The sequence below is a fragment of the Canis lupus genome, chromosome 3, assembly GCF_048164855.1.
Source record: "Canis lupus baileyi chromosome 3, mCanLup2.hap1, whole genome shotgun sequence".
Taxonomy (NCBI): Eukaryota; Metazoa; Chordata; class Mammalia; order Carnivora; family Canidae; genus Canis; species Canis lupus.
In genome coordinates this window covers 12913621-12929421 of record NC_132840.1, presented here as the reverse complement: position 1 = coordinate 12929421, position 15801 = coordinate 12913621, and the positions used below count along the sequence as shown (strand labels likewise).

General features: G+C 37.4%; 1 protein-coding gene and 1 pseudogene across 1 annotated transcript in view; one reads left to right on the top strand and one right to left on the bottom strand.

The window, feature by feature from the left end:
- The window catches only part of GLG1 (golgi glycoprotein 1), a 148168-nt gene that overhangs the window by 14229 nt on the left and 118138 nt on the right, over window positions 1-15801 (top strand). The gene's annotated exons all lie outside the window — the stretch shown is intronic.
- On the bottom strand, window positions 11473-12402 carry LOC140624485 (proteasome subunit alpha type-2 pseudogene; annotated as a pseudogene).

Here is a 15801-nt window from a genome sequence, read left to right as displayed (position 1 = left end):
CCCTGGGCCAAGGGCAGGCACTAAACTGCTGAGCCACCCAGGGATCCCCTATGCCTAATTTAATTCTGCTACTAAAATGTGACTCTTCTGGGATTCTACGCAATGTCCTGAGTTATATGAGGTCTCTCCTTTCAGGCTGGTGGGAATGACTACTCCCTTCCTTGTGTAAGCATCAGAAATTATTTGATCTATTTGCTTTTGTGTTTTATTTCAAGGGGATCCCTCTGCAGATATCTCAGGCTCTTTGTGTCGCTCTTTTTTCTAGTACTCTATCTTGCAAATTTTAGCCATCTTGAGTCCATTGAACTCTGAGAACACTAGATTGTTTGGGCTCCCTCCTCCTGTGCTGCAGCCTAGAAACCACCTCTAGGCGATAAGTTGGGGTAATCATAGGTTCACCTTGTTTGTTTCCCTTCTCTTAGGTATCATAAGCCTATACTGCCTGTTGTCCAGTTACTGAAAATTATTTCATGTATTTTGTCCAGTTAATTACTATGGGGGCAATTCGTGTATTAATTGTAGTAGGGTTCACCATCGCTTGAATTTTAATTTCTGACCTATCAAGTGGGATTAAATGGGGAAAATTTGTTAGAAAAGGAGATCCTGAATTATTTATTAAAATTGTAAATAGGGGATCCCTGGGTGGCTCAGCGGTTTGGCGCCTGCCTTTGGCCCAGGGCGCGATCCTGGAGTCCCACGTCGGGCTCCCGGCATGGAGCCTGCTTCTCCCTCCTCCTGTGTCTCTGCCTCTCTCTCTATGTCTAAATCAATCAATCAATCAATCTTTAAAAAAATTGTAAATATATGTATATATCTTTCGACCCAACAGCCCTACGTCTGAAACTATATGTAACAATATGATCAATGTGTAGGAAGTATTGAGGCTTTTTTTTTTTTTTCCGGTAATAGTAAATAATTGGGAATAACCCAACATCCTTCAGTAAAGGAGTGATTAAATATATGCATCTATACAATGAACTATTGTATTGCTATGGACAAGAAGGTTTTTACATCAGGTATGGAAAGATCTCCAAGATCTATTATTAAATTATTTGCTTGCGGGCAGCCCCGGTGGCGGTGGCGCAGTGGTTTGGCGCCACCTGCAGCCCGGGGTGTGATCCTGGAGACTGGGGATCTGAGTCCCATCTGGGGCTCCCTGCATGGAGTCTGCTTCTCCCTCTGCCTGTGTCTCTGCCTCTCTTTCTCTCTGTGTCTCTCATGAATAAATAAATAAAATCTTAAAAAAAAATTATTTGCTTGCATTAGAATGCTCTGGAAGGATATAGAAGAAACTAGGCTAATGGAGGATAAAAATGGGTAGAAAACTTAACACTATATTCTTTATATTTTCTATTAAAAAATTTGAGCCAATTAGATGTTACCTATTTAACACTTAAAAAAATTAAGATAAAGAGACCTTTTTTCCCCTACGTTGACAAAACTACTTTAGCACAAGAGTGCCACAGGTATAATTAATTTCATTATATGTCAGAGAGTCAGCTTCTCTGGCTTGAGCCAAGCCTTTTACTAACTTAGGAGGTAAAAGATTTTCTTTCAGGGATGCCTGGGTGGCTCAGCGGTTGAGTGTCTGCCTTCGGCTCAGGGCATGATCCTGGAGTCCTGGGATTGAGTCCCACATCGGGCTCTCTGCATGGAGCCTGCTTCTCCCTCTGCCTATGTCTCTGCCTCTCTGTGTGTCTCTCATGAATAAATAAATAAAATCTTAAAAAAAAAGATTTTCTTTCAGTTAATGTATTATTTAGGGCAAAACTAACTCCCCATAGTAAATCCCAAAATATCAGTAGCTTAACACAAGAGAAGTTGTGGGGAAATGATCAGCCATCTGGTGATCCAGAGACCTTGCTTCCTTCCATTTTATGCTTTTGCTTCCTGGTGGTATTGGAGTCTTCTGTTTTCATGCTGGAAAGTCAGAATCCCTGCCTGTCTGCTGCCCTTTTTTTTTTTTTTTTAATCTTTATTTCCCTCCCTCCTCTTCCTCCTTTTATATAACTCATGTACCGTAAAATATACCCTTTCAACCACCTTTTCTTGAAAGCCCTGGCCCTGAGGTGATGTACTCTTTCTTATTCACATTCATTGGTGAGAATTTTTCACATGCAACACCTGGCTAGCTACACGCGGGACTGGGTGAGCATTCCCAGTGATAGTTTGGCACTATGAAAAGAGGAACACACAATTCTAGCAGCTAGCAAGCTCTCTTGCAGTTTGGACAAGTCAGGTCAAGTTCATGTGCCAGCCTTTGATTTGTCACAATAAGAAATAACTTTCAACAGATGAATGGATAAAGAAGATGGGGTGTATATGTATGTATACACACAAACGCACTGGAATATTTCTCAGCTATCAGGATGAATACCTACCATTTACGTTGATGTGGATGGAACTGGAGGGTATTGTGCTGACTGACACCGTGGGGCTGCCCCAGATTTTTTTTTTTTAAAGATTGATTGATTGATTGATTGATTTGAGAGAGAGAGAGAGAGGAGACAAGGGGAGGGGAGGGGATGAGACGGGAGGGGATGGAAAGGACAAAGGGAGAGAATCCAAGCTGACTCCCCGCTGAGTGCAGAGCCCAACTTTGGGCTTGATCCCAGGACCCATGAGATCATGACCTGAGCCAAAACCAAGAGCTGCTCGGTCAACCAACCAAGCCACCCAGATACTCCCTTTTTTCCTCAGTTTCTAAAGATTTTTTTTTACAGTTGTCTGTTTCTGGATGTGTCCTTTCCATTATTGTAAGTATCAGTTCATGTAATCTAAAAGGAATTCCAGATGCTTTAAGATACACCAAACCTTCAAAAAAAGAAAAAAAAAAAAAAGATATACCAAACCTGAGAAATTAAGCTTTCTCCTGAATGGCAGACCCTGCAGCTATGCATGGCAAGCCAAATTGATGTATGTTAGAACTTTTGCTATTATACTGAGAGTTTAGCAATGCGATATGATGGTGATTTATAGATTGCATTGAGATGGTGATAGGTTTATTCTTTAAGTTAATTAGAACATAGCAAGTAGAATAGCAAAAATGGAGAATAATTGTTACCCTGAGCCCATATCCTCCATCACCCAAAATAATTGTTTAATAATTTAGTCATAATAATAATAATTTGTATAGGATGTTGTTAACTTTTTGAAATGTCTGTGTTTAGTTTACTTAAAAAAATTCCAGGGACACCTGGGTGGCTCAGCGGTTGAGCATCTGCCTTCATCTCAGGCCATGATCCCGGGATCCAGGATCGAGTCCTGCATCAGACTCCCTGCAAGGAGCCTCTGCCTATGTCTCTGCCTCTCTCTCTCTGTGTCTCTCATGAATAAATAAATCTTAAAAAAAAAATTCCATTATTTTGTTTCTCCATTGGTTGAGTGAGACCAATCTTTTGTGATGATAAATTAATTCCATTGAATGCTGAAGTCTAGACATAGGTTTACTCTTGCTGTACGGTGCCTGTATTTTTTGGGTTCAGAAGTTGGCTGTTAGCTGGAGGGTTTTTTTTTCCCCCTAAAGACTTTATGTATTTATCTGAGAGAGAGAGAGAGAGAGATAGAGAGAGAGCATGAGCACAAGCAGGGAGAGCTGCAGAGGGAGAAGGAGAAGCAGGTTCTCTGCTGAGCATGGAGCCCAATTCAGGGCTCAATCCCAGGATCTCAGGATTACAACCAAGTCAAACTCAGATGCCCAACCAGCTGAACCACCAGGCGCCCCAACCTGGAGATTTCTAAGAGTCAATTTAATAGAATTGGATATATGTTAAAATGCTGTTGGTAATGAATCCTTTTTGCCAGAAGGACATTTATTTATTTATTTTTTAAAAAGATTTTATTTATTTATTCATAGAGACACAGAGAGAGAATGAGAGGCGAGACACAGGCAGAGGGAGAGGCAGGCTCCGTGCAGAGAGCCCGACATGGGACTCAATCCAGGGTCTCCAGGATCACACCCTGGGTTGTAGGCGGCGCTAAACCGCTGTGCCACCGGGGCTGCCCCCAGAAGGACATTTAAAATATAGGGTCCTTGTTTATTTTTTCTTTATTATGTGGTTAGGTTGTAAACTAGAATACTTGTGAAATGATACTACTTGTTGAGGCAAACAAATTCATGTGTTTATTTTTTAAAGATTTTATTTATTTATTTGAGAGAGAAAGAGAGAGAGAGTGATCGAGTAAGAGAAAAAACACGAGTGGGGTGGGGGGGAGGCAGAGAGAGAGGGAGAAGTAGACTCCCGGCTGAGCAGGAAGCCTGAGGCAAGGTTCCATCCTGGGACTCCAGGATCATGACCTGAGCCTAAGGAGCTGCTTAATGGACTGAGCCACCCAGGCACCCCTGTGCTTTAAAAACCTTACCTAAGGTTAATGGTAAGAACTTAGTGATAGAGTACCTTTTGCTATGAGGTGCCTTTACTATTTGGTTTAACTTGAGGGCCTAGACTTCTTGCCTGTATTTGCTTTAAGCTTTTATCCAAAATAATTACATTAAGTACCATTTTTAAAAACATTTATGCTGCGGTATCATTCTTTTTTTTAAACTATTTTACTTTTATTTATTTATTATTTTTTTAATTTTTATTTATTTATGATAGTCACACACAGAGAGAGAGAGAGAGAGAGAGAGAGAGAGAGAGAGGCAGAGACACAGGCAGAGGGAGAGGCAGGCTCCATGCACCAGGAGCCCGACATGGGATTTGATCCCGGGTCTCCAGGATTGCGCCCTGGGCCAAAGGCAGGCGCTAAACCACTGTGCCACCCAGGGATCCCCGGTATCATTCTTAAATCCTTTTCCTTCGTTTCAATTTTGGGCAAATTACCTATTATCTCTGGGTTTAATGTAACACTGGTGTTAAAACACAGAACAGTTGGATTCTTTTTTTACTTCTTTTTGAAAAGCCAAATTGGAATTCTTTTTAAAAATTTGTGGTAGGGGTACCTGGGTGGGTCAGTGGTTGAGGGTCTGCCTTTGGCTCAGGTGGTGATCCCAGAGTCCTGGGATCAAGTCCAACATCAGGCTCCCCATAGGGAGCCTGCTGCTCCCTTTGCCTATGTCTCTGCCTCTCTCTGTGTGTCTCTCATGAATAAATACATAAAATCTTAAAAAAAATTGTGGTAAAATTCCCATTGTCTTTTTTGAATTTAGATATGATGTGAGGATAGGTTTATTTTATAAAGTTAGAGGAGTGTGACTGTTACAGTGTTTTTTGTTTTGTTTTTAGTAGTGTTTAATCATGAACTGAGGTCCATTTCATTCTCTAAAAGCAGTAAATTTAGCAAAACTATTTGATAGTATTCCTCTCCCTGCAAAATTTTTGTGTGATATTTGTGGTTTTCTAGTGGTGTGGCACCTGCCTGTCTAATGTCCTCTTGTTTGTTTTTATCTTAATCTAGAGAACTTTAATAAGAAGCAGCTTTTTAGTTCAGGAGGTTCTTTGCATTGAAACATGAATAAAATTATGCCAGCATGGAATTAAATCACATAGAAGGTAGTGTAAGTTTTAAAAATAAAGAATCTTTAAAAATTTTGGTGATTTTTTTTTCTCTATAAATCTTAACTGTATATATTATGAAAGATCCACCTGGGGAAAATATTATGCTTACCATTGGAATATACAGTTTAAATTATTGGATTAAAAAATGAGAAACTAAGCCACTGTATTGTGTTACACACTATATTTCATAAAGATTTTAGTATCATAGTATAGTGACACATCATGGTCTACTTTCTTTTTATTTTTAGATATATGTTTTGTATATTTTATTTTGTATAGAAATAACTTTTTGAAAAGGAAACATGCAGTTTCTTAATGGTATATTATTAGATTTTTTGATACTGAACTAGTTTTCATCTGTTGTTTTAGATGGTATAATTTAATTTGCCATGACTTTTCTTAGTCTATCATAATTAGAATTTAAGGACAAATTTAAAAAATGAAACTTTTCTGAAACTATGACCAATAAGAATGTTATAAATAATGATGTTAATCATATCTTCTAAGAAACACATCCTAGGAAATGGTTTGTAAATCTATTGCCAACAAAACTTGGTTCATTAATGTTAGGCATTTGTGATGCAATTCATTGTAACATTTGAAGGTAGTATTACTGGTGGTGGTTTACAAGGAACTTAGAATAAGGAGAGTCAAGAGAAGAATCAGTGTTTTTCAAAGCCATGACCAGTGGGAAGGGCTGCCTTGAGTAGCTGACATTAGTGTTTATGGCAAATTGAGCTCTTCAGTGAAATGTCTGCTTAGTTTAGAATTGTTTTTGAGAGAGATAGGAAGTCAGTGAAGATTATTGGCATCGCATGGTAAAATAGTTAAGGAAATTATTCTTGTGTGCGTTGTGGATTGAAGTAAAGAAAATCTGAAAGAGCACATTGAGTGAGCTGCTTTTGTAATTAAACGATGAAGTAAAGACCTGGACTATAGTGGAGTAGTAGGAGATGGGAATGGGGTTGATGGGAGACTCATTACTCAGGAAAAATTTAGATTGCTTTTGTTCATTTGACAAACTTGGATATATATTTACTCCATGTCCCAAGCTTAATGACAGATGATAGGAATATGGTGATTATCATACCCCTCACCTCCCACTCTGAAAAGACATGATCCCTACTCTTATGGAACTTACCATCTAGTGGAAAAGAGGTAGCCATTAAAGAATCACATACACACAAGTCACAAAATAAATGGAAAATTATAGCTATGATAAGTGCTGTGAAAGAAAATATGTGAATATTTGGCTATTCAGAGAGTCAGGAAATGTTTTCCTGAGAAAATGATGATGGAGCTGAAGGAAGAGTGGAGTTTAACCAGGTGACAAGAAGTCAAAGTTTAACTGCTAGGCTACCTCTAAGAATATATAATTCTTAGCTTGTGTTTAATTTGAAATGACAGCCAGGTATTTCAAGCAATTTCCAGTAAGAGGTTGTAAATTTGGAACTAAATCTTGAACTGAACCTAAGTTTTAGTTATTCAACTTAAAAGACTATAGTTGGAGGTATGAAAGTGGTTGAGGCCACTTAAAGAATGTGTAAGTAGAAGAGTATGATTGCAAGGACTGAGCCTGGAGAATGCTCACAATTGAGGGTTGGAAAGAGGCTTGTGGAGGGAATTATAGGGAACAGAAAGAGTGGTTGACAGTTAAAAGAAGATTTAGAAGAGTTTAATTGTGGAAGCCAAGGAGGGAAATTTTAGTTGTGGGAGCCAAGGAAAGGGAAATTTGAAAGGAGTTAGTAGTAATCACTAGGGTACATAGAATAATAGTTAAGGTTGATGACTGAGAAAAGAGCACAGTTTTGGTAAAATTGAGATAGAATAGTTTCTATAGAACCTAAATTTGAACTACTTGAAACTATTTTAGTCTATTTCAGGAGTTTGATAGTGGTAAGAGGTGAGACTATCTGGAAGGGAGGATGTTCCAGTTAAAGATTTTTCAAGATTAAGGAAATCTATTTTAGTTTAAAAGAAGCCAATAGAAAGTGATGGATTGGAGATGCTGAGGAGGAAGAAGATGAATATAAATACAAAGGAAGAAAGGAAGGGAGGAGATTCAAAATAGTTTGGTGACAGAAAACTTGATTTATTATTAGTATTATTTTTTCTTGGAGAACTTAAATTACATTTAAATTTAAATTTCACAAATCTTACCATTTCCCAAGAGAGTTGGCATCTCAGGTTGCTGTGATCCACAGAGTAAAGATTATTCTGCTTTTTGTCCTTTTCTCCTTCCTCAGAACTGCTTAATTCTGAAGTCAAATTTCAGCAAAAGTAAATAGAGATGTTTAGCTCTGTTGTCCAAAATTACTGTGTAATTGCTTTCTATATTGTCAACCCTGTCAATTAATATTGCAGGGTTGTTTTATTAATATTGGGGTGAAATCAAACACTTAGGGCTTTGTGCCCCACAAATAATGTTTAGTAAGCCTGGATGACCTCTAGGAAGGTAGATCAGAAATGACTTAAATGCCATTCTGGAGGTCCAGAATATTTGGGAAAAGGACCATAAGTAGTTACTCTAAAGAAGAATTGTAGCTTCAGATATGCAAAATGTCAGGATCACTAAGAGTGAACATTCTGGGGACACTTGGTTGGCTCAGTGGTTGAGTGTCTACCTCCAACTCAGGGCATGATCCTGGAATCCCAAGATCAAATCTCACATCGGGCTCCCTGCATGGAGCCTGCTACTCCTCCCTCTGCTTATGTCTCTACCTGTCTCTCTGTCTCTCGTGAATAAATAAATAAAATCTTAAAAAAAAAAAAGTGAACATTCTGGATTTAACTAGAAGTTTTTCACACCTGATCTTAGCCAAAAAGCCAAGAAATGACAGAAGTTTGTCACTACATTGTATAATACCTGAAGTTTATCAGTATGTCACCTGATTTTTTAAATATATATATATATATATATATATATATATATATATTTTTTTTTTTTTTTTTTTAATTCACGAGAGACACAGAGAGAAAGAGGCAGAAGCAGAGGGAGAAGCAGACTCCATGCAGGGAGCCCGATGTGGGACTCCATCCCAGGACTCCAGGATCACGCCCTGGGCTGAAGGCAGGCACTAAGATGGGTGCTAAACCACTGAGTCACCCAGGGATTCCCATCTGATTTTGTTTCTTTGTACAACACCTGACTTCTTGGGCTCTTGAGTATATGTGCTTGCTTGCAGCAACACAATGTTGCATTCCCAGTTCCTAGACCAGTGCCTCTTTACATGCTCAATAAATCCTTAGTGGAAAAACAAAGTAATTTTTTTTACTGGCTGTGAGTAATTGGAAAATTATTTTCTCTGCCACTAATGCAAACAAGGAGTATCTTGTTTTGTATAGTTTATTTTCAAACTTGACATCTATCCTGTTTTTTGTTTGTTTAGAGAGAGAGTGTGTGTGTGAGTGTGAGGGTGGGGGCAGAAGGAGGGAGAAAGAGAGATTACTAAGCAGGCTCCATGCTCATCGCAGAGCCTGTCACAGGGCTCAATCTCAAAACTTAAGATCATGACCTGAGCTGAAATCAAGAGTCTGATAACGACTGAGTACCCAAGAGCCCCCTATTTGTTTTATTTATTTGTTTGTTTGTTTTTTATTTTATTTATTTATTTCCCCCTATTTGTTTTATTGTCGTACCAGCAGCGTACAAGTTCAAGAACAACCTAAAACTATGCCATCCATTTTTCCCCATTTTTTTTATTGTGATAAAATACATACAAATAGAATTTAGCGTTTTAACTATTTTTAAGTGTTCAATTCAGAATAGACTAAATACATTTACATTGTTATTAAGCTATCAATCACTGCCGTCCATCTTCAGAACTTTTAATCATCCCTAACTGAAACTTCTAACTCCCCATTCTGCCTCCCTCCAGCCTCTGGCAACCACCATTCTTTATGTCTCTGAATTTTACTCCTGTAGTGCCTCGTGCCTCTTATAAGTAGAATCATAGAATATTTGTCCTTTTGTGTCTGGCCTATTTCTCTTAGTGTTAATGTCTTTTTTTTTTTTTTTTTTTTTTTTTTTTTAGTGTTAATGTCTTTAAGGTTCATCCGTGTTTGGCATGTAACAGAATTTCCTTATTTTTTAAGGCTGAATAATCATTACATTTTTACAACACCTAGTGTTTATCCATTCATCTATTAAACACTTTGTGTTGCTTCTGCCTTTTGGCTATTGTGAATCATATTGCTAGGAACATGTGTGTAATAGTATCTGAGACCTTGCTTTCAATTCCTTTGGATATATAGTCAGAAGTGGAATTGCTAGATCATAAGGTAATTTTATTTTCATTTTTTTGATGAATGGGCATACTGTTTTCCATAGTAATGGCACCATTTTACATTACCACCAGCAGTGCACAGAGTTCCAATTTCTCCACACCCTCTCCAACACTTATTATTTTCCGTTTTCTTTTTTTTTCATTTTTAAAAACATCCATTCTAATGGATGTGAAGCGATATCTTACTGTGGTTTAGATTTGCATTTCCCTAATGATTAGTTTTGTCAGGCATTTTCATGTGTTTATTGGCCATCTGTATACCTCCTTTGGAGAATTGTTTATTCAGGTACTTTCCTCATTATTAGTTGGGTTTTTTGTTATTGAGTTGTAGGAGTTTGTTATGTGTTCTTGATATTAACCTCTTATCACATAAATGATTTGCAAGTATTTTCTCTCATCCCACAGGTTGCCTTTTCACTCTGTTGATTGTATACTTTGATGCACAGTTTTTTAATTCTGATGTAATCCGGTTTATCTGTTTTTGTTGTTGTGTGTGCTTTTGGTGTCATAGCCAAGAAATCATTGACAAATTCAGTGTTATAAACTTTGCCTGTCCTCTCTTCTAAGAGTTTGCAGTTTTAGCTCTTACATTTAGGTCTTGGATCCATTTTGAGTTAAATTTTGTACTTGCTATAGGGTAAGTGTACAGCTTTATTCTTTTGCATGAGGATATCCAGTTTTTCTAATACCATTTGTTGGAAATTCTGTCCTTTCCCCATTGAATGGTCTTGCCATCTTTGTTTAAAGTCATTTGATCATATATGCTAAAGTTTATTTCTGGGCTCTTTACTCTGTTCCATTGGTCTGTGTGTCTTTATGCTAGCACCACAGTTTTAACTATTGTAGCTTTGTAATTAGTTTTGAAATCAATAAATGTAAGAGAGCTCAAACTTTGTTCAAGATTGTTTTGGGGCGGCCCTGGTGGCTCAGCGGTTTAGCGCCACCTTTGGTCCAAGGCATGATCCTGGAGACCTGGGGATCAAGTCCCGCGTCGGGCTCCCTGCCTGGAGCCTGCTTCTCCCTCTGCCTGTGTCTCTGCCTCTCTCTCTCTCTCTCTGTCTCTCTCTGTCTCTATGAATAAATAAATGAAAAATTTTAAAAAAGATTGTTTTGACTATTCAGGGTCCCTTGAGATTCTATATGAATTTTTGGATGGATTTTTCAAAAAGCATTACTTAGATTTTAATAGGGATTGCATTTAATTGTAAATCTTTTTGGTGGTATTGGCAATATTGTCTTCCAACCCATGTACATGGGATATCTTCCCACTTATCTGTGTCTTTACTTTCTTTCCAGAATGTTTCGTGGTTTTCAATGTACAAGTCTTTCTCCTCTTTGGTTAAATTTATTCCTATGTGTTTTTTTGATGTTATTGTAAATGAAATTGTTTACTTAGTTTCCTTTTAAAATCATTCATTCCCCTGAGTTTTTGACCTCAAGCTTGACCACACCTAGCCTGGAGCAATTGTCAGTTACAATTGCTATGTTCCTCTGGATGCTGGCTCCAGCGATGGTTTTCTTCTCCTGGGTTTTAGCATCCAGTAAGCTGTGATTCTCCGTATTTGCTTGTCTCTCCAATTTTTGGCAAGAGTTTGCCCTATGACTTGAGTTCTCTTCTGGATCTAAGAAGAGTTAATTTATAGTTAGTTCATCTTTTCTTGTGAGGATGGGAGTGATGAGAGTGATGGTTTCTTTTTATTGTTATTGTTTTGTTTTATTTTGGTTTTTTTTTTTTTGGATTTAACAGTTTATTATGATTTATAAGTATCATTTTAAAAACATCAGTCCATTAAACCATGTAGAAATAAGTATGCAAAAAGTCTGCAAAATAAAACATACTTTAAACATGTTTAAGTAGAGGGATTATCTGAAATTCCAGATTTTTCAGTCACTTGGTTATTATGCTATGGCAGCCAAGTAATCCTTAACTTCAGTTGGAGTGAGCCTTCTGAATCCAGCTTCATTGCAGATTCCAACCTCTATGTTGTCTTCTGTCATTTGCCCTTCAAAGCTTTCCTTTAGGGTTAATATGGCTGTATGAATGGCATCTTCAAGTTCCAGGTCTTCATTATATCTTTTCTCAAGGAAAGTCTTCCCATTCACATAGTTCTTTCCCATTGCTGTGGCTTTCCAGGCAAAGTAAGCTCCAGATGGATCTGACTGAAATAAGTAAGGTCGCCCCTCATTCCAACCACAAATTAGTAGGGAAACTCCAAATGGATGAACACCACCTGATTGAGTGTATTCTTGCATCACTGAAGCTACTCTCTGTACCAGCTGAGCTGTGGAAATGGGTTCTTGGTAAACAAGATAGTATTGCTGAGCAAGTTTTTGAGCTCTGTGCACAAGCACTCTGTAATCTGGGCCCATGTCACTATACACCAGGCCTGTGTGCTTGGTTAATTGGTTCTACTTTGTGGACACCTCACTCATCATACAGAATAGATTTCTGTTTCTTCTCAGTTGCTAATACCACACCATTTGCAGCTTTAATTCCCACTGAAGGGGCTCCTCCAGCTACAGCAGCCAAAGCATATTCAGTCTGGACAAGTTTACCAGATGGGCTGAATGTAGTCAGCGAAAAGCTGTAACCGCGCTCCGCCATCTTTACCTGGAGTCGGGAGTGATGGTTTCAAAGCACTTTATATATTGGCCCAGAAGCCAGAAGTTTTCTAGGCTCTCTTACACTTTTCTAGTTCTAGCCCTGCAATCACTCACTTCTCCAAGGAATTTTCTTTCCTTTTAGTGGAGAATGATATTTAGAAGCCAAGATTCAGGTGCTAGGTGTGCTCATTGCTTCTGAAGTTATTGCTTCAGCAGGCAAAGCAAGAAAAGTGTATGTGTGTGTGTTTGTATTTACATAAATACATTCGTATGTACATATCCATATCCATATGTGTGTGTATATACACATAGACATCTAATCATATCTGTATATATAGACACACATGTTAAAAAGTGATTTTTTTTCATATCAGTGCCTCTGATACCACAGGATTCATTCTAGCTTTCTCCTTTTCCACGTTTATAATTTCCTTCTGTCACATAATAGGATATTAGGAAAACGTGGTTCCTATTATCAAGTTATTTATTTATTTGCTGAATCTGTAATAGACTTAAAATAATTTTAGAATGCTAAGCTATGCCATTGTGAGAAAACAAACCTCCTGGGATTCAGTATTTGTTTACAGCTCTTTTTGTCATTAGACTGAGTATATATAGTCAGAATACTGTTTTCATGAACCTTTTTTTTTAAGATTGATTGATTTATTTATTTATTTATTTATTTATTTATTTATTTATTTATTTATTTATGAGAGAGAGAGAGAGAGGCAGAGACACAGGAGGAGGGGGAAGCAGGCTCCATGCCGGGAGCCCGATGTGGGACTCGATCCCGGGACTCCAGGATCGTGCCCTGGGCCAAAGGCAGGCGCTAAACCGCTGAAACACCCAGGGATCCCCTTCATGAACCTTTAAAGTTATCTCCCTCCTCTTTACTTCTCTATTCTTCATGATTATGCTCATTTGAAATATAGTTAGGTTAATTTTCTTTCCTTCCCCTTCCCTTTCTCTCCTCTCTTTCGTCTTCCCTTCCCTTTTGGGAGAGAGGGAGCAGGGGCAGAAGGAGAGGGAGAGAGAATTTTAAACAGGCTTCACACTCAGCACAGAGCCTGATGCAGAGTTCCATCCATCTCATGACCCTGAGATCACAACCTGAGCCAAAATCAAGGGTGGGGCACCTAACAGACTGAACCACCCAGGCACTCTTTTTTTTTTTTTCTTCTTTTAATTGCATTTTTGCCATCCTTCAGTCTTACTTTAAAAACTTTGAGTCCGTAAAAATAACATGGTTTTAGGGGCACTTGGATGGCTCAGTTGGTTAAGCATCTGCCTTTTGGCAGATCAGGTCATGATCTCAGGGTTCTGGAATTGAGCCCCACATCTCATGCTCCCTGCTCAGTGGGGAGTCTACTTCTCCCTCTCCCTCTGCCCTTCCCCCTGCTCATGTTCTCTCTCCCTCCCTTTTTATCAAATAAATTTTTAAAAAATCTTAAAAAAAAACATTCTGAATTGCCTTCCTGCTATGCCTTTTATCCCATTCCCATCCCTCCATTCATTGCTGCACATTCTCTGGGTAGCCAGTCTGTTTATAATTTATACTTTGTTTATGTACAAGTGAGCAGATACTGTGTATTTTCTTGTTTTTCCTTCATTCTTACCCAAAAGTTAGCATAGTTGATCTCTTTTGCACTTTGCATTTTTTCTTTTTTCTTTTTTTTTTTGCACTTTGCATTTTTTCATTTAACATTATATCTTGGAAATCACTTTAAATCAATTCATAGAGATCTTCCATTGTTTATTCAGCCACTTTCCTATACATGAGTATAAAAGTTATTTCCCATATTTCACAGTTAGGAACAATTCTACCCTGAAATGCCCTGTATTTAATGTATTTTTATATTGTTGGAGGTACTGTTTCTAGAAGTGCCATTTTGTTGGCTTTTGTTACTGCAGCATCAGAATATAAGTTCCAAAGCAAATTAAAATTTTTTGAAGTTTTGTACAATTTATTGTTCACAAGCAGTTAATTTTTCAAAAACCTATTAATAGATGACTCCCAAGTACTGCTACTGGGTGATGTAAACTGGCTGAAAAATCTCACTATCTGAATTGCTTTAGAAGCTAAACACGCAGAAAATTTGAACCAGGAAGACTCTCCTATCTCAGGAAGTTATGTTCAAGTTCATTAACTCACTTTAAGTCACAAAACATTATATACTATTTCATAATTATTTTTCTTAATTAGTTCTTAGTTGTAATTTTTGGGGAAAGATTGTCATGTATATCTCTGCAAGTAATATGAAGTACATATTACAAGTACATACTTGTTAGAAAAAAATCTAGACATATATTAACAAGACTTAAAGTTTTAAAAATCGGTGCTTGATTTAAAAAACAAAACCATCACAGCATTTATTGTTAATATGGCTTTGTTTCTCAAGGACTTTTCTGTGTTGAACTGTTGCTTTTCTTTTACCCAACTCTTAGATCTCCTGTTATTCAGATAGGCCTAGAAAAGCCTCACTGGGATTTTTTTTATCTGTACTAAGAGCAATGTTTTCAATTTAGTTCTTTGATTTAGCATCTTTAGTAGCCTTTCATTTAGGTCTGTGTTTTTAAAAAATAGTGCAGCATTAGCTTCAGCTATTTTGGAAGTGTTATGCTAATACCTTTACATAAAGATCTCTTGAGTTTTTAAAATAGTTCGTGCATTTAATTTCTCAAATCATGGTTATGTTGTTAGTACTCAACTAATACTGGGGCAGCCTTGAACCCTCTGATTCAGGATCCCATTGCATTTATGGGGATTATTAAGAGCTAACTCTTAACATAGAACTTTCAGGACCAGAATACATTTACCTATTTTTAACTAGTTAAATATTACTTAAATGCCTTGTAAGATGAAAAATTGTTTCAAAGGTCTTTTCTTAAATCTTATTCTAACTGGAGGACTCAAGATAATCTATGTAAATGGTATTTGGGAAGAATTTAAGAAAACAAAACCAAACTGTTATCTCTAGACTAGGTAATTTTTTGTACTGAACCATAACACAGCAGAATAGGAATACAAGTTCAGAAAATGCTCACATATTCGCATAGACACCATACGTCCTGGCAGGCATATGATTATTGGAGTAATACATACATAGTTTTAATACATGGTTGTAGAAGTCAGAGTGCTACCAGGTTTATAATAGAAAATGGTAATCTATTTTAGCACTTCCCACTTTTAGCTCTTTTAGCTCTTTATTCTTGCATTTATTTAATTTTTAAGTAGAATACTTATGCTGTCTTTTGGTTTTGTAAAAATATTACACATTATTGATTTCTTACAAATGATTTACATTTAGTCTTTATAAAACACACTTCACAGTATTTACTCTGAAATTGAACTTCATAGAGCAAGAAATCCTACAAAGCTAAAGCAACATCTTTTGTATTAGTGCTGCCCAGTT